At 51.0% G+C, this 22502-nt stretch overlaps 1 protein-coding gene across 1 annotated transcript in view; it reads right to left on the reverse strand.

The window, feature by feature from the left end:
• LOC140411190 (dynein axonemal heavy chain 8-like) overlaps window positions 1-22502 on the reverse strand; it is a 2783184-nt gene that overhangs the window by 1331881 nt on the left and 1428801 nt on the right. The window lies entirely within an intron of this gene.

Raw genomic sequence — 22502 nt, forward strand, 5'->3', positions numbered from 1 at the left:
ACGTTTTGATTACAGGGACGTCGGAGCAGGAACATTTGGAAAATCTGGAGGCTGTCCTTAGACGCTTTTCGGAGGCTGGAGTCCGTTTACGTCGCACAAAGTGTGTACTTCAGGCAAAGGAAGTAGTCTACCTAGGTTATCGGGTGGACCGCGAATGTTTGCACCCCGTCGCAGAGAAGGTGCGTGCAATTCAACAGGCCCCCACCCCGACTGATACTTCGCATCTTCGTTCTTTTCTCGGTCTCGTAAACTATTACAGGAAGTTCCTCCCCAATCTGGCAACTACGCTGGCCCCATTGCACCTTCTGCTAAAGAAAAATCACACCTGGGTTTGGGGTCAGCCGCAGGAAACCACTTTCTGGCGGGTAAAGCAACAACTGTCGTCGTCTGGGTTACTAACCCACTATGATCCTGGAAAGCCTTTGCTTGTCATATGTGATGCATCCCCGTATGGTATTGGGGCCGTCCTGTCCCACAAGATGGAGAACGGGGCCGAGCGACCGGTAGCTTTCGTCTCCCGCACATTGACTGCAGCGGAGAAAAAGTACGCGCAGATTGAGAAGGAGGGCCTCGCAGTGGTTTTTGCGGTGAAACGCTTCCACCAGTACGTGTATGGCCGCCATTTCACTATCGTGACTGATCGTAAGCCTCTGCTGGGACTTTTCAGAGTGGATAAGCCAATACCGCCCATTGCTTCCGCACGGATCCAGCGCTGGGTTTTGTTGCTTGCTGCATACGAGTATTCTCTGGAGCACAAACCAGGTACGCAGATAGTAAATGCCGACGCACTGAGCCGATTGCCTTTATCGACCGGCCCCATGTCGACCCCCACAACCGGTGAGGTGGTTGCCACCCTAAATTTTATGGACACCTTGCCTGTCACGGCATCACAGATCCGTGAATGGACCCAGACGGAGCCAGTCCTGTCAAAGGTTCGGCACATAGTCCTGTATGGTGGGCAGCATAGACAGCTCCCAGGCGATTTGCGGGCATTTTCCTCCAAGCTGTCAGAATTCAGCGTGGAAGACGGCATCCTCTTGTGGGGGACGCGTGTGATTGTCCCGGAAAAAGGCCAGGAGCTGATACTAACAGACTTGCACAATGGGCATCCAGGTGTGACCAAAATGAAAATGTTGACCCGGAGTTATGTCTGGTGGCCAGGCCTCGACACCGACATTGAGAAGGTGGCCCAAAACTGCTCCATTTGCCAGGAGCATCAGAAGCTTCCGCCGGCCGCGCCCCTACATCACTGGGAATGGCCAGGGCGGCCTTGGGCACGCTTGCATGCAGATTTTGCAGGCCCTTTTCAAGGATCCATGTTCCTTCTATTAATTGACGCCCAGTCTAAATGGCTAGAGGTACATAAGATGCAGGGGACAACGTCCTGCGCAACAATTGAAAAGATGCGTTTGTCGTTTAGTACGCATGGCCTCCCCGAGGTGCTGGTCACGGATAACGGCACTCCATTCACGAGTGAGGAGTTTGTGAGGTTCACGAAGATGAACGGCTTACGCCATATCCGCACTGCCCCTTACCACCCGGCTTCAAATGGGTTGGCAGAGCGCGCAGTGCAGACATTCAAAAGAGGCCTAAAGAAGCAGTCTTACGGATCAATGGACACAAGACTGGCTCGCTTTTTGTTTACGTATAGGACCACCCCCCCATGCGGTGACTGGGGTAGCTCCCGCAGAACTCCTAATGGGCCGGAGACTTCGCACCCGCCTTAGTATGGTTTTCCCAGATATTGGCGCAAAAGTACGCCGCACACAAGAACGGCAGGGACAGGGATTTTCTCGGCATCGGCCAATTCGACAGTTTGCGCCCGGTGACCCAGTGTTCGTTCGGAATTTTGCTGGTGGTGCCCAGTGGGTTCCTGGTGTAATCTTTCGCCAAACGGGCCCTGTATCTTACCAGGTGCAAGCCCAGGGTCGCCTCCAGCGCAAACATGTAGACCACGTTTGGTCCAGAAGACTATCCCTTCCAAAGATTCCCCGCCCCCGGAGCTCATTTCTACAGCCGCAGAGACCAGAGACAAGGGAAGGTAGTCCTCACAATCTTCCACTGGTGCCTCACTCGAAGCCTGCGCAGGTCGTTACAGAACCGAATGGAGAGAGAGACGCTGACATGACGGAGGCAGCAGACTCTGACTCCGAGATGGAGACACAGGATGCATCAGAGGGGGAATTCCCGGGTCCACGGGCCGTGGATGTACAACCGTTGCGCTGTTCATCACGGAAGCGCCGGTCTCCATCTCGTTACACGCCGCCTGATCCAGCGCCGCGTGCAAATGGTATCCGGCCTGCGGCAAAACGAGTCCGATGCCCTCCTTTGCCAGGGTCTTCGGTGGATTCCTTGGCCTTTGGGGGGGGAGGGATGTTATAACCTGCCTACTTACCATTGGCTGGGGACTAATGACAATCCCACAATCCTGTGGGAGTATGAGCTTCCCCAATGAGGGGGGCGGAGAAACCATTAGTAAACTCCAAGTATAAATAAAGCTGGCCAGTTTGGAAACATCAGGAAGGAGTGTGCAGCAAGGGAAGTTGCTGCTGCTGTTGTATATATTGATATGTTATTGTAAATAAATGTTATTAGTTTGTATCCTTAAAACTCGTGCTGGATTCTTCGTGGCCTTCACAAAAATGACGAATTGGACAATTTGACCTGGTCGACTAGGATTCCGACTGCACCTGTAGCATTGTCTGCACTAATTCCAGAACCACCAGAGTATCATAATTTATATCCAGTCACTGCTCCCCAGATTCAAATCATGCCAGCCCCTCCAGCCCCTTCGGTACCATCTTCACTGTCTGAGAGAGAAGGGGGGCTCTGTTCCACAAGCTCAATTAGCTCTAGGACCCGATCTCGGACAGCGAGAGAAGGGCCTGATCCTATCCAGAAACAATCAAGCATACCACCTAAATCCCTTCAGACCGATAAGGGGGAACAGAAAACTCCGAGAACAAAGGGAGAGGAAAGGGAAGGTTCTGAGGAGAAGGAGCTCCCTCTAGTGACAGGGAGGGACGTCAAAGTCTTGGTAGAGCCAGAAGAAATAGCTAGAGTGCCCCTGGTGAGACTCTGAGACAGTTGCCGATTAGGAAAATGCCAAACCCTGACGCCGTGACGGCGGCCGCCCAGCCCACGATAGATGTTTATTTCCCATGGAGACCCAGTGAGATGATGGCTATTATGGCTAACATCCCAGACAGAAAAAAATCTCCTGCTGCTTTCGTGGATCACCTGAGAACTACCATCTCAATTTATCAAGCTGATTCTGGGGACCTCTGGGCCCTAGTCCAGCAGGTTTTAACCCCAGCAGAGTACCGCAATCATCTTAATCACTTGAATTATGCTAGCCACGCCGCACTTCAGCAAGCTCATGTGTTGGACGATGATAGACGGACACAAATCCTGAATGCGTTGAATAACACATTTAAAAAGCCCATAAATATTTCTGCTATCTTAGACCTCAAACCTAAAAAGATTGAAGAGCCAGAGGAATTTCTGGAACGTTTTAATGAAATCTACCGTGGGCAGTCAGGCGACTTGCCATATCAAAATGGTCAGAATTCCCCTCAATATTGTGCTATTTTAATGCATTGCCTACCACCTTCCGTGGCTACTGCCGTGAAATGTAATAACATGAATTGGACAGAGAACGACCCTTCCCGAATGGCCAGGGCAGTCAGATTTTATTGGAAGGAGGGTATAGGCCAGGAAGGAGACTCAGTTACAAAGATTAAGACTGAGTATGTAATGAAAAAGGATGATCTGAGACCCCAACCAGCGGCAGAAACGGTGGCTTACCAGCTGGAACCCCAATATTGTGACTTTGGGTGGGTGGATCAGCAAGGGGGAGGATATCAAACCCACCCAAAGGGACCCTCAGCTCCTCTTTATGGCCCACCGTATGCACTAACAGCTTTACAACCGTCGCCCTCTCTGAGGGGCCATTGGTCTACTGGGAGAAAAGGACGGGGCAGATATAGAGGGAGAAATGCATGTTTTAATTGCGGCCGTGCAGATCACTGGCAACAGGAATGCCCCTTTAAAAGACAGGCAGCAGAAGGAGACTACCCGACCCAAAGGGGGAGGTACCCACCAAGGGGAGGACAGACGAGATACACTGACTTCTCCCAGGCAAACCCTTTCACAACACAGGGTTGACTAGCTAATTTAGTCAGAAGGGCTCTCCAATCGGACAGGGAACCTATTATCTCTCTGCAGATAGGAGATCAACATCACCCATTTGTAATCAACACTGGAGCAGCCATGTCTTCAGTGCAATCAGAACTTTGACTACCACTATCTGACCACATGCAGCATTTGTCGGGGTTCCAAGGACAGGTGTGTGAGTATCCTATCTCTAAACCTGTGACAGTCACTTACGAGAATAAGTCTGCAGATCATCAGTTTGTAGTGACTACTGGATTGGACTGTAACTTGTTGGCCCGAGATTTACTGTGTATCTTCCAGCTGCAGCTAGAGTACGGAGACGAAGGGGTAACGGTTCAATCATGGAGGATGAGACAACAGTGCTATATTTCTATCACTCCCCAGTGGTGGACGTTAGACATTGAACATTCACTGCATCACGTTACCCTGGCCTATGACAGAACCGGACAAAACAGGGTGTTGGAGGACAAATACCGGCTGTTAATTGGGACCGAATGGCCAGTCAAGGTTACAGCCAAAGTCACGGGAAAAGAAGGTATGGCCGATTTTGTTACAATACCACCACATTTATGGCTACAGTCAGCTTCGATAAGCCTTCATATTACACGTCAGGTCCACGACCGGTACCATGCCAAGGATCTGGGGCCTATGGTAAGGAGGGCAGTGGATCATTCAGATCCAACAGAGTACGCACTTCAAGTCACGCCAGACGGCACTTCCATAAAATATTTTGAGGTCCCTGAAACGATTAACACTCGACTTCAGCCAACCCACAGCTCTGGAAGAATAGGGGATTCCTTACCTCGGCCGGCACGGAAATATCCCACCGGGGTTTAGTTAATGACCTACTGCAGGCCCTCCTTATGCCCGCGCAGATTTCTGTCATTAAATGCGCTGCCCACACAAACGGTAAGACCCCAGTTGACGTTGGTAATGAACAAGCAGATTGTGCAGCGCGGACAGCCGCACAAATTCAGCAAGTGATGGTGCCTAAAATGTTAGGTCAGACTAAACGTTCTGCAATAAATAGTTCTGCCTCTGACAAGCCAATGCCAACCATCCAAGACGTCATAAGGTTACAGGAGGATGCTCCTGAGAGTGATAAACAAATGTGGAAACAGTTAGGTTGTACATATGATTCTGTTTCCTCTTTATGGAAACAGACTTTATCAGACTTGCATGTCTGATGTACTGGCTTTATGGGTCACTGAATGTGTACACTTTGCAATTCATTGTGGGGCTCGGGGGACTAGTGATTTGCTGCTGGACACTTGGTGGCACCCTAAAATGCAGGGGTTGGCTCAGAGTATCAGCACTCGGTGTTTGATTTGCCAGCAATGTAACACCGGCAAAAGTATCCCTTGTGGTATGAGGCAAACCCTGTTGCCCACTGGTCCCTTTGAGACGCTCCAGGTGGATTACATTGAGTTGGAAAGGTGTCAATGTTGTCAATATTATAAATATGTTTTGGTTATTGTGGATGTGCTCAGTCGATGAGTCGAGGTGTATCCGACTATCGATAATAAAGCTGCTACTGTGGTTAAAGTTCTGATGTGGGAAATCATTCCCCGGTACAGTATACCAGCTCAGTTGAGTTCTGATTTCGGGCCTCATTTTCTTGGACAGATTAACCTGCCTCCCTTCCTCAGTGCTACTTTACAGGTGTGGAGCATGATGGGGTGATTATGCACCGCCTGTGTGACCACGGCCTCACCTCGCTTGGAGTGACATCGGGGACGGACATGGAAAAGGGACATATTATCTACATTTGTAACCCCAACTAAACTACAAGGACATTTTGTTTATGCAGAGGTGATGTTCTTCAATGCCCCCATATACGAGTAAGAAGTCTTACAACACCAGGTTAAAGTCCAACAGGTTTGTTTCGATGTCACTAGCTTTCGGAGCGCTGCTCCTTCCTTCACCTGAGGAAGGAGCAGCGCTCCGAAAGCTAGTGACATCGAAACAAACCTGTTGGACTTTAACCTGGTGTTGTAAGACTTCTTACTGTGCTCACCCCAGTCCAACGCCGGCATCTCCACATCATGGCTCCCATATACGAGGACATGGTATCGACTCATGGAAGGTCATCAGATTAACGGACAATGCAGGACTCATGAAGCAATTGCACCGGTCCCGGCGATGGGAAGGGAACATTACATGGACATTGCCTTGTTTTTGGAGTACATGTAAATTTTATTTTGGATGTGTTAAGATTGGTGCGATAAAGGTAAAATCAGACCGTCAGGAGAGAGTAGGAAGAGGTTGTGGGAGAGAGAGGGGGACTAGAGAGAGGACGGAGCGTGTGAGAAGGGGAGTACAACTAGAACGTAGGTTATCAGGAGATACACTTAATTAATTTAGAGGCCAAACTGAGGAAAACCCGGGTAGTATGAATCTCTTTTACCAGATTTACCACCGCTTGTATGGCCAGGGACAGATTGTCTGCTACCCGAACCCCGCAGCGGTGTCTAGGTTATTTTCTGTTTCACCGCTTTGGGGCACTCCCCAAACAGTGGTTCATTGTCAGCGTTCCGAGCCACCGCCTGAACAAGTCACTCTTCCTTACGATCTGGGTTCAGCACCACCGGCTATTTGTCTTCCCCTTCCTCGGGATAATTACCATTCACAGTATGATAGGCTGCAACGGTGGAGGGTGTACATACCTAGCCACTTCACTCCCAATAAGGACTCCCGGTCGTACGAGAACTGTTTCAGCAGTGAAGGGTACATTGAACGCCGGCCTCCAGTTCCTTTGTGGCTGGGCGTATGTCTCTTATATCACTGTTGGGACTAGGACTTTCCGCATTGCTAGGCGGCCCGAATGGGTAAACTGGGCTACTGGGGGATCCCTACGCAACCGATATACTGATTGTGATGCTAGCCTGTACACGGAGCAAGGATACTACTTTTTATTTAATGGCACAGCGATCAATGTTTTGTCACCCCCATTTCCCCGCCAAATTGCTATTGGGACTCTAGTCCCTACCACAGTCCCCTGCCCCTCGGCGTGGATGCTGCATAATCAGTTAGCACGCCGGGCAGTCTCAGCTGAATTCTGTGAGAACTGGAAAAAACCTCAGGTTCTCGCACCCAACCGGGGCCACTCAGCCGGGTGGGGAATTCTGAGCGTCTTGTAGCTGCGGTTTTTGCAATGCAGAACCGGTATGCTCGTGACTATCTTCTGGTCCGTGAGGGTGGGGTATGCGCCATAGTACAGGGCAAGTGTATCATGGGAGTTCAAGACTTAACCGCTAACATCACTAAATTTAAGGATCGCATACGGGATCACCTGGACGGAATACAGGATCCTGGCTCTTGGGGTAACTGGGGATTTTGAGGTTGGAAGGACTGGTTGTATTTAGCAGTGGCTATAGTCTGCATCTTTGTGGGCACAGCCATCCTTAAATGCGTGATGGGTAGAATGCGGGGTGCACTGGAACAGATAGACGCCCCACAAATCTTGGCTGTTAGGATCCACGAGAGTGCAGCGGATGAAGGGGGCTACTACAGGAATTGGAAATGCAGCGACAAATCTTTTTAGATGAGGGACCGTAGCTATGGATTGAATAGTTTGGTTATCATGAAATGATAAAAGGAGGGAATGACGAATGTGATATAAAATAGTTACTTTAGATATATTCGTTACTGTAATGTAAATAGGCCGGTCTGATTTTATTAGTTCACAGACAAAGGATTTCAGAACGCATGGCAAAGCAAGGGGGAGAGGTGTCCAGCTAAGGAGGAGAAAAGGATGCTGGGTAATAGGAGGCCAGAGGAAGGGATGAGAAGTGAGTCAATCAGGATGTATGGCCAGGTCAGGAGGGGTATAGGATGACCAATGGGAATCGTGTATGTGAAACGTGATGCCATTTGAATGTATTTGTAGCAATCCCTTTGTCTCCTTCTTCATTCGTTTTCCAGGGGTCCAGGAGACTAGTTCTGTGTCCTGTGTCTGTGAGAAACGAATCAGACTTGCAAGTGAAATAAAATAACTAATGCGATACCTGCAAATCCATCTCGACTTTTATTGAGGCCAGACTGACGGGTAAAGAAATTTATATTTGTCAATAGCTGGGGTCCCAGCACTGATCCCTGTGGTGCCCCACTAGTTACTGCCTGCCAATTTGAAAAGGACCCATTAATTCCTACTCTTTGTTTCCTCTCTGCCAACCAGTTTTCTATCCACTTCAGTACACATGCGATTTAATTTTGCACAATAATTGCGGGACTTTGTCCAATGCCTTCTGAAAGTCCAAGTTACCACATCGCCTGGCTCCCCCTTGTCAATTGTACTGGTTACATTTTCAAAGAATTCCAACAGAATTGTCAAGCATGATTTTCCCTTCATAAATCCATGCTGACTGATTGATCCTGCCATTGGTATCTAAATGTTCTGCTATAAAGTCCTTGATAACGGATTCAAGAACTTTCCCCACTACCGATGTTAGGCTTACTGAAATATAATTCCCTGTTTTCTTTCCACCTTGCTTTTTGAATATTGGAGTGACGTGAGCTACCCTCCAATCTGCAGGGACTGTTCCAGAGTCTTTCGCAACCCGGATACATCCACTATCTCCAGAGCCACCTCCTTAAGCAGTCTGGGATGCAGATTATCAGGACCTGGGATTTATCCGCCTTTAATCCCATCAATTTTCCCAGCACCATGGCCAGGATTCTCTGATCCTGCGCCAGGTCGGAGAATCACCAGGGGGGGGGGCGCGGGAATCTCGCCACGCCACTCCGACCTGGCGATTCTCTGGCGCTCACCAGATCGCCGCCGTGCCGGTTGGGGGCCGTTGAAAGTGGCCCCCCCGGCAATTCTCGGCACCTTGACGGGCCAAGTGCCTGCCGAATTCGGCTGAGTCCCGGCGGCGTATGGTCCCACCCGGCGGGACCTCGGAGTTCTGGCTGCCGGGACCGTCCTGGTAGGGGGGCGGGGGTCCAACTCCGGGGGGGGCCTCCACAGTGGCTTGGCCCGCAATCGGGGCTCACCAATCGGTGGGAGGGCTAGTTCCGGGGGGGGGAGGCTATGTTGCAGGGGTCTGGCCCGGAAACGGGAACCCACGCGCATATGCGGACTGGCGCCGGCCGTGGCGCGCATGCGCGGACTTGAGCTGGCCGTAGCACGCATGCGCGGCCTCACACCAGCTGTGGCGTGCCGGCTTACGAGCGCCGGAGCAGCGGACACCACTCCGGCGCTGTACTAGCCCCCTAGGAAGGGGTGAATACCTGGGCCTGATGGCCCATTGACGTCGGAATGGCTCGCGCCGCTTTTGACGCCGGCATCAGAACTTAGCTGCGGGATCGGAGAATCCCGGCCCATTTCTCTACTAATATTGATCTCCCTCAGTTCTCCCCTCTCACTAAACCTTTCATTCTCCAATATTTCTGGTATCTGACTTGTGCCCTCTTTTGTAAAGACAGAATCAAAGCATGCATTCAATTGTTCAGCCATTTCTTTGTCTCTCATTATGCATTCACTTGTCTCTGTCTGTGGGGTAGGAAATGGGGGTGATGACAGACAGCTTCTTTAGTGACTGGTAGCCAGTGTGGTGGGTTCCCTATTATTTGTCATCTATACAAATGACATAGATGACTATGTGGGGGTAGGATCAATAAATTTGCAGATGACAAGGTTTGACCGGGTGGCTAACAGTCAGGTTAAGTGTCTTGGGTAGAAAGATAGCAGATGTAATTTAACCCTGAAAAGTGTGAGGTGATACACCTTGGAAGGAGTAATGGGACAAGGGAATATTCAATGAATGGTCTGACACTGGGAAGTTCAGAGGAGTGTTTGTCCATAGATCTCTAAAGGCATAGATTACAAAAGCAGGGAGTTGTATAGAACTTTGGTGAGGCCACAGCTGGAGTACTGAGTGTAACTCTGGTCACCACATTATAGGAAGGATATGATTGCACTGGAGGGGGTACAAAGGTGATTCAGCAGGATGTTGCCGAAGATGGAACCTTTAAGTTATGAAGACATAACTTGGGTTGTTTTCATTGGAGCTGAGAAGATTGAGGTGAACATGATTATGAGGAGCATCGACAGGGTGGATAGGGAGCAGCCATTCGCTTAGTTGAAGGGTCAGTTACGAGGGGACACAAGTTCAAGGTGAGGGGCAGTAAAGCACTACCTGGGAGGGTGGTAGATTCGGGTTGCCTCACATCGTTTAAAAAGAACCTGAATGAGCACTTAACACGTCATAACATTCAAGGCTATGGGCCAAGTGCTGGCAAATGGGATTAAGTGGGCAGGTCAGGTGTTTTTCACGTGTTGGTGCAGACTCAATGGGTTGAAGGGCCTCTTCTGTACTGTAGCATTTAATGTTTCTGTCTTGCCTGCGAAGGGGGTGGTCATTCCTGTGAAGGCGATGGTCTTTCCTGCAAAGGGGGTGGTCTTTCCTGCAAAGGGGGTGGTCTTTCCTGTGAAGGGGGTGGTCTTTCCTGCAAAGGGGGTGGTCTTTCCTGCGAAGGGGGTGGTCTTTCCTGCGAAGAAGGTGGTCTTGACTGTGAAGGGGGTGGTCTTTCCTGCAAAGAGGGTGGTCTTTCCTGCGAAGGGGGTGGTCTATCCTGCGAAGGGGGTGGTCTTTCCTGCGAAGAAGGTGGTCCTGACTGCGAAGGGGGTGGTCTTTCCTGTGAAGAGGGTTGGTTTTTCCTGCGAAGGGTGTCGTCTTTCCTGCGAAGGAGGTGGCCTTTCCTGCAAAGGGGGCGGTCTTTCCTGCAAAGGGGGTGGTCTTTCCTGTGAAGGGGGTGGTCTTTCCTGCAAAGGGGGTGGTCTTTCCTGCGAAGGGGGTGGTCTTTCCTGCGAAGAAGGTGGTCTTGACTGTGAAGGGGGTGGTCTTTCCTGCAAAGAGGGTGGTCTTTCCTGCGAAGGGGGTGGTCTATCCTGCGAAGGGGGTGGTCTTTCCTGCGAAGAAGGTGGTCCTGACTGCGAAGGGGGTGGTCTTTCCTGTGAAGAGGGTTGGTTTTTCCTGCGAAGGGTGTCGTCTTTCCTGCGAAGGAGGTGGCCTTTCCTGCAAAGGGGGCGGTCTTTCCTGCAAAGGGGGTGGTCTTTCCTGCAAAGAGGGTGGTCTTTCCTGCAAAGGGGGTGGTCTTTCCTGCGAAGGGGGTGGTCTTTCCTGCGAAGAAGGTGGTCTTGACTGTGAAGGGGGTGGTCTTTCCTGCAAAGAGGGTGGTCTTTCCTGCGAAGGGGGTGGTCTATCCTGCGAAGGGGGTGGTCTTTCCTGCGAAGAAGGTGGTCCTGACTGCGAAGGGGGTGGTCTTTCCTGTGAAGAGGGTTGGTTTTTCCTGCGAAGGTTGTCGTCTTTCCTGCGAAGGAGGTGGCCTTTCCTGCAAAGGGGGCGGTCTTTCCTGCAAAGGGGGTGGTCTTTCCTGTGAAGGGGGTGGTCCTTCCTGAGCAGACGGGTGGTTTTTCCTGCAAAGAGGGGTGGTGTTTCCTGTGAATGGGGTGGTCTTGCCTGCGAAGGGGGTGGTCTTTCCTGTGAAGGGGGTGGTCTTTCCTGTGAAGGAGGTGAACTTTCCTGCGATGGGGGTGGTCTTTCCTGCGATGGGGGTGGTCTTTCCTGCAAAGGGGGTGGTCTTTCCTGAAAAGGGGGTGGTCTTTCCTGCAGAGGGGGTGGACTTTGATGTGTTGGGTGCTCTGGATCCGTGGAACACATACAGACCTCCAACACTTAAAATAGTACAACACTATTATATTAAGTTCGAAACTGTTGAACATTCTTTCACTGTGGGTTAACACAATGTTAGATTAAACTAAAGACCTGTGCCTGTCCTAACCAGTCTATGCACTCAGCACATGGTGAAGATCTGTGCTGTAAGCTGTAAGCTCTGTCCTTCTGAGAAGCTGCATCCCGAATGAGCGGGAACTCTGATGCCCCCTGTTTATATAGTGAGTGTGCTCTAACTGGTGATTGGTTGCGGTATTGTGTGTGTTGATTGATCTTGCTGTGTGTCCATCAGTGCGTGTGTGTCTGCACCATGATATACTGGTGTATATTATGACAGTCTTTACTCCAAAGGGGGTGGTCTTTCCTGCAAAGGGGGTAGTCTTTCCTGCAAAGGGGGTGGTCTTTCCTGTGAAGAGGGGTGGTCCTTGCTGCGAAGAGGGTGGTCTTTCCTGAAAAGGGGGTGCTCTTTCATGAGAAGGGTGTCGTCTTTCCTTTGAAGGGGTGGTTTTTCCTGCGAAGGGGGTGGTCTTTCCTGCGAAGGGGGTGGTCTTTCCTGTGAAGGAGTTGGTATTTCCTACGAAGGGGTGGTCTTTCCTGCGAAGGGGGAGGTCTTTCCTGTGAAGGGGTTGGTATTTCCTACGAAGGGGTGGTCTTTCCTGCGAAGGCAGTGGTCTTTCCAGTTAAGGAGGTAGTCTTTCCTAAGAAGGGGGTGGTCTTTCGTGCGAATAGTGCGGTCTTTCCTGTGAAGGGGGTGATCGTTCCTGCAAAAGGGGTGGTCTTTCCTGCAAAGGGGGTGGACTTTCTTGCGAACGGTGTGGTCTTTCCTGCGAATGGGGTGGTATTTCCTGTGAAGGGGTGGTCTTTCCTGCGAAGGGGGTGGTGTTTCCTGAGAAGAGGGTGGTCTTTCCTGTGAAGAATGTGTTCTTTCCTGTGAAGGGGGTGGTCTATCCTGCAAAGGGGATGGTCTTTCCTGCGATTGGGGTGGTCTTTCCTGTGAAGGGGGTGGTCGTTCCTGAGAAGGGGGTGGTCTTTCCTGAGAAGGAGGTGGTCTTTCCTGTGAAGGGGGTGTTCTTTCCTGTGAAGGGTGTGGTCCTTCCTGCGAAGGGGTGGTCGTTCCTGCGAATGGTGTGGTCTTTCCTGTGAAGGGGGTGGTCTTTTCTGCGAACGGTGTGGTCTTTCCTGTGAAGGGGGTGGTCTTTTCTGCGAACGGTGTGGTCTTTCCTGTGAAGGGGGTGGTCTTTTCTGCGAACGGTGTGGTTTTTCCTGCAAAGGGGGTGGTTTTTCCTACGAATGGAGTGGTCTTTCCTGTGAAGGGGGTCGTCTTTCCTGCGAAGGGGGTGGTCTTTACTGCAAAGGGGGTGGTCTTTCCTGCGAAGGGGGTGGTCTTTCTTGCGAACGGTGTGGTCTTTCCTGCAAAGGGGGTGGTCTTTCTTGCGAACGGGGTGGTCTTTCCTGTGAAGGGGTGATCTTTACTGCAAAGGGGGTGGTCTTTCCTGTGAAGCGGGTGGTCTTTTCTGCGAAGGGTTGGTCTTTCCTACGAAGGGGGTGGTCTTTCCTGCGAATGGTGCCGGCTTTCCTGTGAAGGGGGTGGTCTTTCCTGTGAAGGGGTGGTCTTTTCTGCGAAGGGGGTGGTCTTTCCTACGAAGGGAGTGGTCTTTCCTGCGAACGGTGTGGTTTTTCCTGCAAAGGGGGTGGTTTTTCCTACGAATGGAGTGGTCTTTCCTGTGAAAGGGGTCGTCTTTCCTGCGAAGGGGGTGGTCTTTACTGCAAAGGGGGTCGTCTTTCCTGCGAAGGGGGTGGTCTTTACTGCGAAGGGGGTGGTCTTTACTGCAAAGGGGGGGTGGTCTTTCTTGCGAACGGTGTTGTCTTTCCTGCAAAGGGGGTGGTCTTTCCTGCGAAGGGGGTGGTCTTTTCTGCGAAGGGTTGGTCTTTCCTACGAAGGGGGTGGTCTTTCCTGCGATTGGGGTGGTCTTTCCTGTGAAGGGGGTGGTCTTTCCTGAGAAGGGGGTGGTCTTTCCTGAGAAGGAGGTGGTCTTTCTTGAGACGGGGGTGGTCTTTCCTGTGAAGGGGTGTTCCTTCCTGTGAAGGGGGTGGACTTTCTTGTGAACGGTGTGGTCTTTGCTGCAAAGGGGGTGGTCTTTCTTGCGAACGGGGTGGTCTTTCCTGTGAAGGGGTGATCTTTACTGCAAAGGGGGTGGTCTTTCCTGTGAAGCGGGTGGTCTTTTCTGCGAAGGGTTGGTCTTTCCTACGAAGGGGGTGGTCTTTCCTGCGATTGGGGTGGTCTTTCCTGTGAAGGGGGTGGTCTTTCCTGCGAATGGTGTCGGCTTTCCTGTGAAGGGGGTGGTCTTTCCTGTGAAGGGGTGGTCTTTTCTGTGAAGGGGGTGGTCTTTCCTACGAATGGAGTGGTCTTTCCTGCGAACGGTGTGGTTTTTCCTGCAAAGGGGGTGGTTTTTCCTACGAATGGAGTGGTCTTTCCTGTGAAGGGGGTGGTCTTTCCTGTGAAAGGGGTCGTCTTTCCTGTGAAGGGGGTGGTCTTTCCTGCGAAGGGGGTGGTCTTTACTGCAAAGGGAGTGGTCTTTCCTGCAAAGGGGGGTGGTCTTTCTTGCGAACGGTGTTGTCTTTCCTGCAAAGGGGGTGGTCTTTCCTGCGAATGGGGTGGTCTTTCCTGTGAAGCGGGTGGTCTTTTCTGCGAAGGGTTGGTCTTTCCTACGAAGGGGGTGGTCTTTCCTGCGATTGGGGTGGTCTTTCCTGTGAAGGGGGTGGTCTTTCCTGAGAAGGGGGTGGTCTTTCCTGAGAAGGAGGTGGTCTTTCTTGAGATGGGGGTGGTCTTTCCTGTGAAGGGGTGTTCCTTCCTGTGAAGGAGGTGGACTTTCTTGTGAACGGTGTGGTCTTTGCTGCAAAGGTGGTGGTCTTTCCTTCGAATGGGGTGGTCTTTCCTGTGCAGGGGGTGGTCTTTCCTGTGAAGGGGGTGGTCTTTCCTATGAAGGGTGGTGGTCTTTCCTGCGAAGAGGGTGGTCTTTCCTGTGAAGCGGGTGGTCTTTCCTATGAAGGTGGGTGGTCTTTCCCGCGAAGGGGGTGGTCTTTCCTGTGAAGGGAGTGGTCTTACCTGTGAAGGGGTGGTCTTTCTGAGAAGGGGGTGGTCTTTCCTGCAAAGAGGGTGGTCTTTCCTGCAAATGGGGTGGTATTTCCTGCAAAGGGCGGGTCTTTCATGCGAGGTGGGTGGTCTTTCCTGTGAAGGGGGTGGTCTTTCCTGCGAATGGTGTCGGCTTTCCTGTGAAGAGGGTGGTCTTTCCTGTGAAGGGGGTGGTCTTTTCTGCGAAGGGGGTGGTCTTTCCTACGAAGGGGGTGGTCTTTCCTGCGAACGGTGTGGTTTTTCCTGCAAAAGGGGTGGTTTTTCCTGCGAATGGAGTGGTCTTTCCTGTGAAGGGGGTCGTCTTTCCTGCGAAGGGGGTGGTCTTTACTGCAAAGGGGGTGGTCTTTCCTGCGAAGGGGGGTGGTCTTTCTTGCAAACTATGTGGTCTTTCCTGCAAAGGGGGTGGTCTTTCCTGTGAATGGGGTGGTCTTTCCTGTGAAGCGGGTGGTCTTTTCTGCAAAGTGTTGGTCTTTCCTACGAAGGGGGTGGTCTTTCCTGCGATTGGGGTGGTCTTTCCTGTGAAGGGGTGGTCTTTCCTGAGAAGGGGGTGGTCTTTCCTGAGAAGGAGGTGGTCTTTCTTGAGAAAGGGGTGGTCTTTCCTGTGAAGGGGGTGTTCCTTCCTGTGAAGGGGGTGGACTTTCTTGCGAACGGTGTGGTCTTTCCTGCAAAGGGGGTGGTCTTTCCTGCGAATGGGGTGGTCTTTCCTGTGAAGGGGTGGTCTTTCCTATGAAGGGTGGTGGTCTTTCCTGCGAAGAGGGTGGTCTTTCCTGTGAAGCGGGTCGTCTTTCCTATGAAGGTGGGTGGTCTTTCCCGCGAAGGGGGTGGTCTTTCCTGTGAAGTGGGTGGTCTTATCTGTGAAGGGGTGGTCTTTCTTACAAAGTAGATGGTCTTTCCTGCGAATGGGGTCCTGTGAAGTGGGGGGGGGGTTCCTGTGAAGCGGTTGGTCTTTTCTGTGAAGGGGTGGTCCTTCCTGCAAAGTGGGTGGTCTTTCCTGTGAAGGGGGTGGTCTTTCTGAGAAGGGGGTGGTCTTTCCTGCAAAGATGTGTGGTCCTTCCTACGGAGGGGGTGGTCTTCCCCGTGAAAGGGGTTGTCATTCCAGTTAAGGGGGTGGTCTTTCCAGCAAAGAGGGTGTTTTTTCCTGTGGCGGGGTTGGTCTTTCCTGCAAAGGGGGTGGTCTTTCCTGCAAAGAGGGAGGTCTTTCCTGTGAAGGGGGTGGTCTCTCCTGCAAAGGGGGTGGTCATTATTGTGAAGGGGGTGGTCTTTACTGCAAAGGGGGGTCTTTCCTGCAAAGGGGGTGGTCTTTCCTGCAAAGGGGGTGGTCTTTCCTGTGAAGGTGGTGGTCTTTACTCTGAAGGGGGTGGTCTTTAATGCAAAGGGGTGGTCTTTCCTGCAAAGGGGGTAGTCTTTCCTGCGAAGAGTGTGGTCTTTCCTGTGAAGCGAGTGGTCTTTCTTATGATGGGGTGTGGTCATTCATGCAAAGAGGGTGGTCTTTCCTGTGAAGCGGGTGGTCTTTTCTATGAAGGGGTGGTCTTTCCTGCAAAGTGGGTGGTCTTTCTTGTGAAGGGGTGGTCTTTCTGAGAAGGGGTGGTCTTTCCTGCAACGAGGGTGGTCATTCCTGAGAAGGGGGTGGTCTTTCCTGAGAATGGGGCAACCATTCCTGAAAAGTGGGTGGTCTTTCCTGAGAAGGGTGTCGTCTTTCCTGCGAATGGGGTGGTCTTTCCTGCGAAGTGGGTGGTCTTTCCTGTGAAGGGGTGGTCTTTCCTGCGAATGGGGTGGTCTTTCCTGCGAAGTGGGTGGTCTTTCCTGCGTAGTGGGTGGTCTTTCCTGCGAATGGGGTGGTCTTTCCTGCAAAGGTGGTAGTCTTTCCTGCAAAGAGGGGTGGTAAATCATGCAAAGGGTAGTGGTCTTTTCGGTGAAGGGGTTGTCTTTCCTGCGAAGAGGGTGGCCTTTCCTGAGAAGGGGTGGTCTTTCCTGAGAATGGGGCAGCCATTCCTGCAAAGTGGGTGGTCTTTCCTGCGAAGAGGGTAGTCTTTCCTGAGAGGGGGGTGGTCTTTACTGCAAAGGGGGTGGACTTGCATGTGAAGGGGGTGGTCTTTCCTGCAAAGGGGTGGTCTCGCTTGTGAAGGGGGTGGTCTTTCCTGCAAAGGGGTGGTCTTTCCTGCGAAGGGAGCGGTCTTTCTTGTGAAGGTGTGGTCTTTCTTGTGAATGGGTGGTCTTTCCAGTGAAGGGGGAGGTCTTTCCTGTGAAGATGGGTGGTTTTCCTGCTATGGGGGTGGTCTTTCCTGCGCAGGGGGTGGTCTTTCATGCAAAGGGGGTGGTCTTTCCTGCAATGGTGGTTGTCTTTACTGCGAATGGGGTGGTCTTTCCTGTGAAGGGGGTGGTCTTTCCTGTGATGCGGGATGGTCTTTCCTGGGAAGGGGGTGGTCTTTCCTGTGAAGTGGGTGGTCTTTCCTGCAAAGGGGGTTCTTTCCTGTGAAGGGGGTGGTCTTTCCTGCGAAGGGGGTGGTCTTTACTGTGAAGGGGGTGGTCTTTACTGTGAAGGGGGTGGTCTTTCCTATGAAGGGGGGTGGTCTTTCCTGCAAAGAGTGTGGTCTTTCCTGTGAAGCGAGTGGTCTTTCTTATGAAGGGGTGTGGTCATTCATGCGAAGGGTGTGGTCTTTCTTGTGAAGCGGGAGGTCTTTTCTGTGAAGGGGTGGTCTTTCCTGCAAAGTGGGTGGTCTTTCTTGTGAAGGGGTGGTCTTTCTGAGAAGGAGGTGGTCTTTCCTGCAAAGAGCGTGGTCGTTCCTGTGAAGGGGATAGTCTTTCTGAGAAGGCGGTGGTCGTCCCTGCAGACGGTGGTCTTTCCTGAAAGGGGTGTGGTGTTTACTGCAAAGGGTGTGGTCTTGCCTGTGAAGGGGGTGGTCTTTCCTGAGAAGTGGGTGGTCTTTCCTGAGAATGGGGCAGTCATTCCTGCAAAGTGGGTGGTGTTTCCTGAGAAGGATGATGTGTTTCCTGTGAATGGGGTGGTCTTTACTGCGAAGAGGTGGTCTTTCGTACAAAGGGGGTGGCCTTTCCTGTGCAGGGGGTGGTCTTTCCTGTGAAGGGGGTGGTCTTTCCTATGAAGGGGGGTGGTCTTTCCTGCGAAGACTGTGGTCTTTCCTGTGAAGCGGGTGGTCTTTCAAATGAAGGGGGTTGGTCTTTCATGAGAAGGGGGGTGGTCTTTCCTGTGAAGCGGTTGGTCTTTTCTGTGTAGGGGTGCTCTTTCCTGCAAAGTGGGTGGTCTTTCCTGTGAAGGGGGCGGTCTTTCTGAGAAGGGGATGGTCTTTCCTGCAAAGATGGGTGGTCCTTCCTACGGAGGGTGTGGTCTTTCCTGTGAAGCGGTTGGTCTTTTCTGTGTAGGGGTGCTCTTTCCTGCAAAGTGGGTGGTCTTTCCTGTGAAGGGGGCGGTCTTTCTGAGAAGGGGATGGTCTTTCCTGCAAAGATGGGTGGTCCTTCCTACGGAGGGAGTGGTCTTTCCTGTGAAAGGGGTGGTCATTCCAGTTAAGGGGGTGGTCTTTCCTGCAAAGAGGGTGGTCTTTCCTGCAAAGAGGGAGGTCTCTCCTGTGAAGGGGGTGGTCTTTCCTGCAAAGAGGGTGGTCTTTCCTGAGAAGGGGGTGGTCTTTCCTGAGAAGGGGACAGCCATCCCTGCAAAGGGGTTGGTCTTTCCTGCAAAGAGGGTGTTTTTGCCTGTGGAGGGGTTGGTCTTTCCTGCAAAGGGGGTGGTCTTTCCTGCAAAGAGGGAGGTCTTTCCTGTAAAGGGGTGGTCTTTCCTGTAAAGGGTGGTCTTTCCTGCTAAGGGGTTGGTCTTTCCTGCAAAGAGATTGGTTTTTCCTGTGGAAGGGGTGGTCTTTCCTGCAAAGAGGGATGTCTTTCCTGTGAAGGCGGTGGTCTTTCCTGCAAAGGGGGTGGTCATTCCTGCAAACGGGGTGGACTTTCCTGTGAAGGAGGTGGTCTTTCTTGCAAAAGTGGTGGTCTTTCCTGCAAAGGTGGTGGTCTTTCCTGTCACAGGTGTGGCCTTTCCTGCGAAGTGGGTGGTCTTTCCTGTGAAGGGGGTGGTCTTTCATGCGAAGGGGGTGGTCTTTCATGCAAAGGTTTTTTTTTCCTGTGAAGGGGGTGGTCTTTCCTGCAAAGGGGATGGTCTTTCCTGCAAAGGGTGGTGGTCTTTCCTGTGAAGGGGGCAGCCATTCCTGCAAAGGGAGTGGTCTTTCCTGTGAAGGGGGTGGTCTTTCCTGTGAAGTGGGTGTCTTCCCTTCAAAGGGTGTGGTCTTTCCTCTGAAGGGGGTGGTCCTTCCTGAGCAGATGCATGGTCTTTCCTGCAAAGAGTGGTGGTCTTTCCTGTGAAGGAGGTGGTCTTTCCTGCGAAGGGGGTAGACTTTCCTGCAAAGGAGTGTAGTCTTGCCTGCGAAGCGGGGTGGTCTATCCTGCGAAGATGGTGGTCTTTCCTGTGAAGGGGTGGTCTTTCCTGCGAAGAGGGTGGTCTTTCCTGCGAAGCGGGTGGTCTTGCCTGTGAAGACGGGTGGTCTTGTTTGCGAATGGGGTGGTCTTGCTTTTGAAGGGGATGGTCTTGCCTCTGAAAGGATGGTCTTGCTTGCGAAGACGGGTGGTCTTGCTTGCGAAGACGGGTGGTCTTGCTTGCGAAGTTGGTGGTCTTGCTTGCGAAGGTGGTGGTCTTGCTTGCAAAGAGCTGTGGTCTTGCTTGCGAAGGGGAGTAAACATGCTGTGAAGGAGTGGAGGACCTGCCTGTGGAGGGGAAGCGCCTGCATGTGAAACGGGGGTTGAGGGTTCAGCCCATAATCAGGAACACTGATTGTGAAAGGAGGAACTTACTGTGAAGGGAGGGACAGGACTTTCTGTGAAGAAGGGACAATTTCTGTGAAGGGGTGCTTGCTGTGAAATTAGTAGGTTATCTTGCCTGAGAGTATAAAACTTCTCGAGTTTTGTTGGAGCTGTGGGGGTAGCTGGCTAGGCCTGCATCTATTGCCCATCCCTAATTTCTTTGAACTTAGTGGCTAGGCCATTTCAGAAAGCATTTAAGAGTCAACCAGATTGCTGTGGATCTGGAGTCACATGTAGGCCAGGCCAGACTTGGTTAAAGACAGCAGATTTCCTTACCTAAAGGAGATTAGTGAACCAGTTGGGTTCAACAACAATCAACAATGGTTTACTGGTAATAATTAAACTTTTAATTCCAGATTTTTATTGCATTACCATGAGTTTCTGTATTACTAGTCATGGCTGCACTCATCCAGGCAAGTGGACAGTAATCCATCACAATCATTGTGGACAGGCTTGGGGGAATCAGGAGTTGCATCTCGTAGATGGTACACACGGCTGCCACTGTTAGTTAATGGTGGAGGGATTGAATGTTTGTGGAAGGGGGTGCGATCAAGCAGGCTGCATTTTCCTGGATGATGTCAAGCTTTTTGTTGGAGCTGCATTTATCCAGACAAGTGGAGAATATTTTATCACACTCTTGACTTGTGCCTTGTAGGTGTGGACAGTGTTTGGGGAGTCAGGAGGTGAGTTACTCGCCATAGGATTCCTAGCCTCTGACCTGCTCTGGTAGCCACAGTATTAATATAGCTAGTCCAGTTCAGTTTCTGATTATTGGCAACCCCCAGCATGTTGATCGTGGGGGATTCAGCGATGGTAATGCCATTGAATGTCAAGGGGCGGTTGCTAGATCCTCTCTTGTTGGGAGATGATCATTGCACGAATGTTACTTGCCACTCGTCAACCCAAGTCTGAATATTTTTCCAGGCCTTGCTGAATTTGGACATGGACTGCTTCAATGTTTGAGGAAGCACACATGATGCTAAACATTGTGCAGGAATTAGTGAACAAAAATTAAAAGGATCTAAATTTTAAAACAGGCCAGCAAGCTGGTCATCTAGTGGTTGGCCTCATTCAGGATGCCAGTTCAGAGACAGGAATTTGTTTGTAATTTTATTTGTAATTTGGGGGCACTAGTATCCCCTTTCTGAATGACAGATCCAGTTAAATTGTCCCCATAATCTGTCTGTGACAAACTCTTCATTGCTATACCAGACAGGTTTGGGTCGATTCTTGCATTTGGAAGTGGATGAAAAATGAGTGACAGTGGACTGGCCAATTGCTATCCACTGCACGCTACTTTTCTTTCAAAGGAAAATTGGTGCAGATATATGAGGGCGAGCTGATCCACTGTTATCTATTTTCCTATTACTGCCAAAAGCTTAAATCAGCCCCATGGAGTTCTTGGTTCCAGCTGTACTATCTTGTTGGTTGTGAATGGGGACAGTTGCTTAGCAGAGGTTACAGGAAGGCATATTGCTTCCACATGAGGACACACAGGCCACCAGTGAAACATCTAGGACATGTAAAAAGGCTCCTGGACCAGAATGCAGAGCATCACTAGTAATCATGGGCTGAATTCCTGACTGACATTGGGGTACCAACAATGGGCCCAAAGAGGTGGGTTTGGAGGTAATACCACTTTGGTCATCCACAGGCCCCAGAACCACATGTTCTCAACAACAGCCAATTAATTGTCTGCTGCCATGGAAGCTGTCCCTGTTAAGTCCTTCTCCCTGATTTCAATACCCTCTCACGAGTGAATACTGACACAAAATATTCATTTACAACCCAACCATATCCTCTGACTCCACACACAAATCACCACTGTGGTCCTTTAATGGACCCTACTCTTTCCCTAGTTACCCTTAATGTACCTGTCAAACTACTTAGGATGTTTCTTTATTTTACCTGCCAGTATCCTTTCATGCCCCTTTTTGCTCTTTTATAAGTTCCCTCTTGCACATTCTCTATGCCTCTAGGGTTTCTGGTGTTTTGAGCCCTCGATATCTGCCATAAGCCTCCCTTTTTCTCTTTATCCAACGCTGTATATCCAGCGTTCACTGGATTTGGTCCCACCTTTTATCGTGGCCTTGTACTCTCCCTATTTCCTTTTGTTCTGTCACAGATCTTTGCACTGCTCTGAGTCCATTCTGGTCAAATCATATTTGAACTTATTAAAATCGGCCTTCTCCCAGTTTAGAACTTTGATTTTGGGTCCATTCTTCTCCTTTTTCACAGCAATCTTGAAACTAACTGAGTTATGATCACTGTCTGCAAAATGCTCCCCCACTGATATTTCAACCACTTGCCCAGCTTTGTTACCGAAAATTAAGTCCAGTACCTCCCCCTCTCTTGTATGGCCTTTTACATAAAGGCTCAAAATATCCTCCTGGATGCATTTTAAGAATTCCGCTTCCTCTAAATCTTTCACACCATGACTACCCCAGTTAATGTTGGGAAAGTTAAAATCCCCCGCTATCATTACCCTATTATTTCAACAGTTCTCTGAAAGTGAGGACGCGGTCAAGTAAGATTTTCCCTCACTTTGGATCTCTCACCGTGTGCTGCAGGCCCAGTCTAGCAGATACGTCCCTTAGGGCTTAGCCAGCTCAGTCAATGGCGCTACTATCTAGCCACCTTTGGTGACGACATTGATGTCCATC

The sequence above is a fragment of the Scyliorhinus torazame genome, chromosome 4 (genome assembly GCF_047496885.1).
Source record: "Scyliorhinus torazame isolate Kashiwa2021f chromosome 4, sScyTor2.1, whole genome shotgun sequence".
Classification (NCBI taxonomy): domain Eukaryota; kingdom Metazoa; phylum Chordata; class Chondrichthyes; order Carcharhiniformes; family Scyliorhinidae; genus Scyliorhinus; species Scyliorhinus torazame.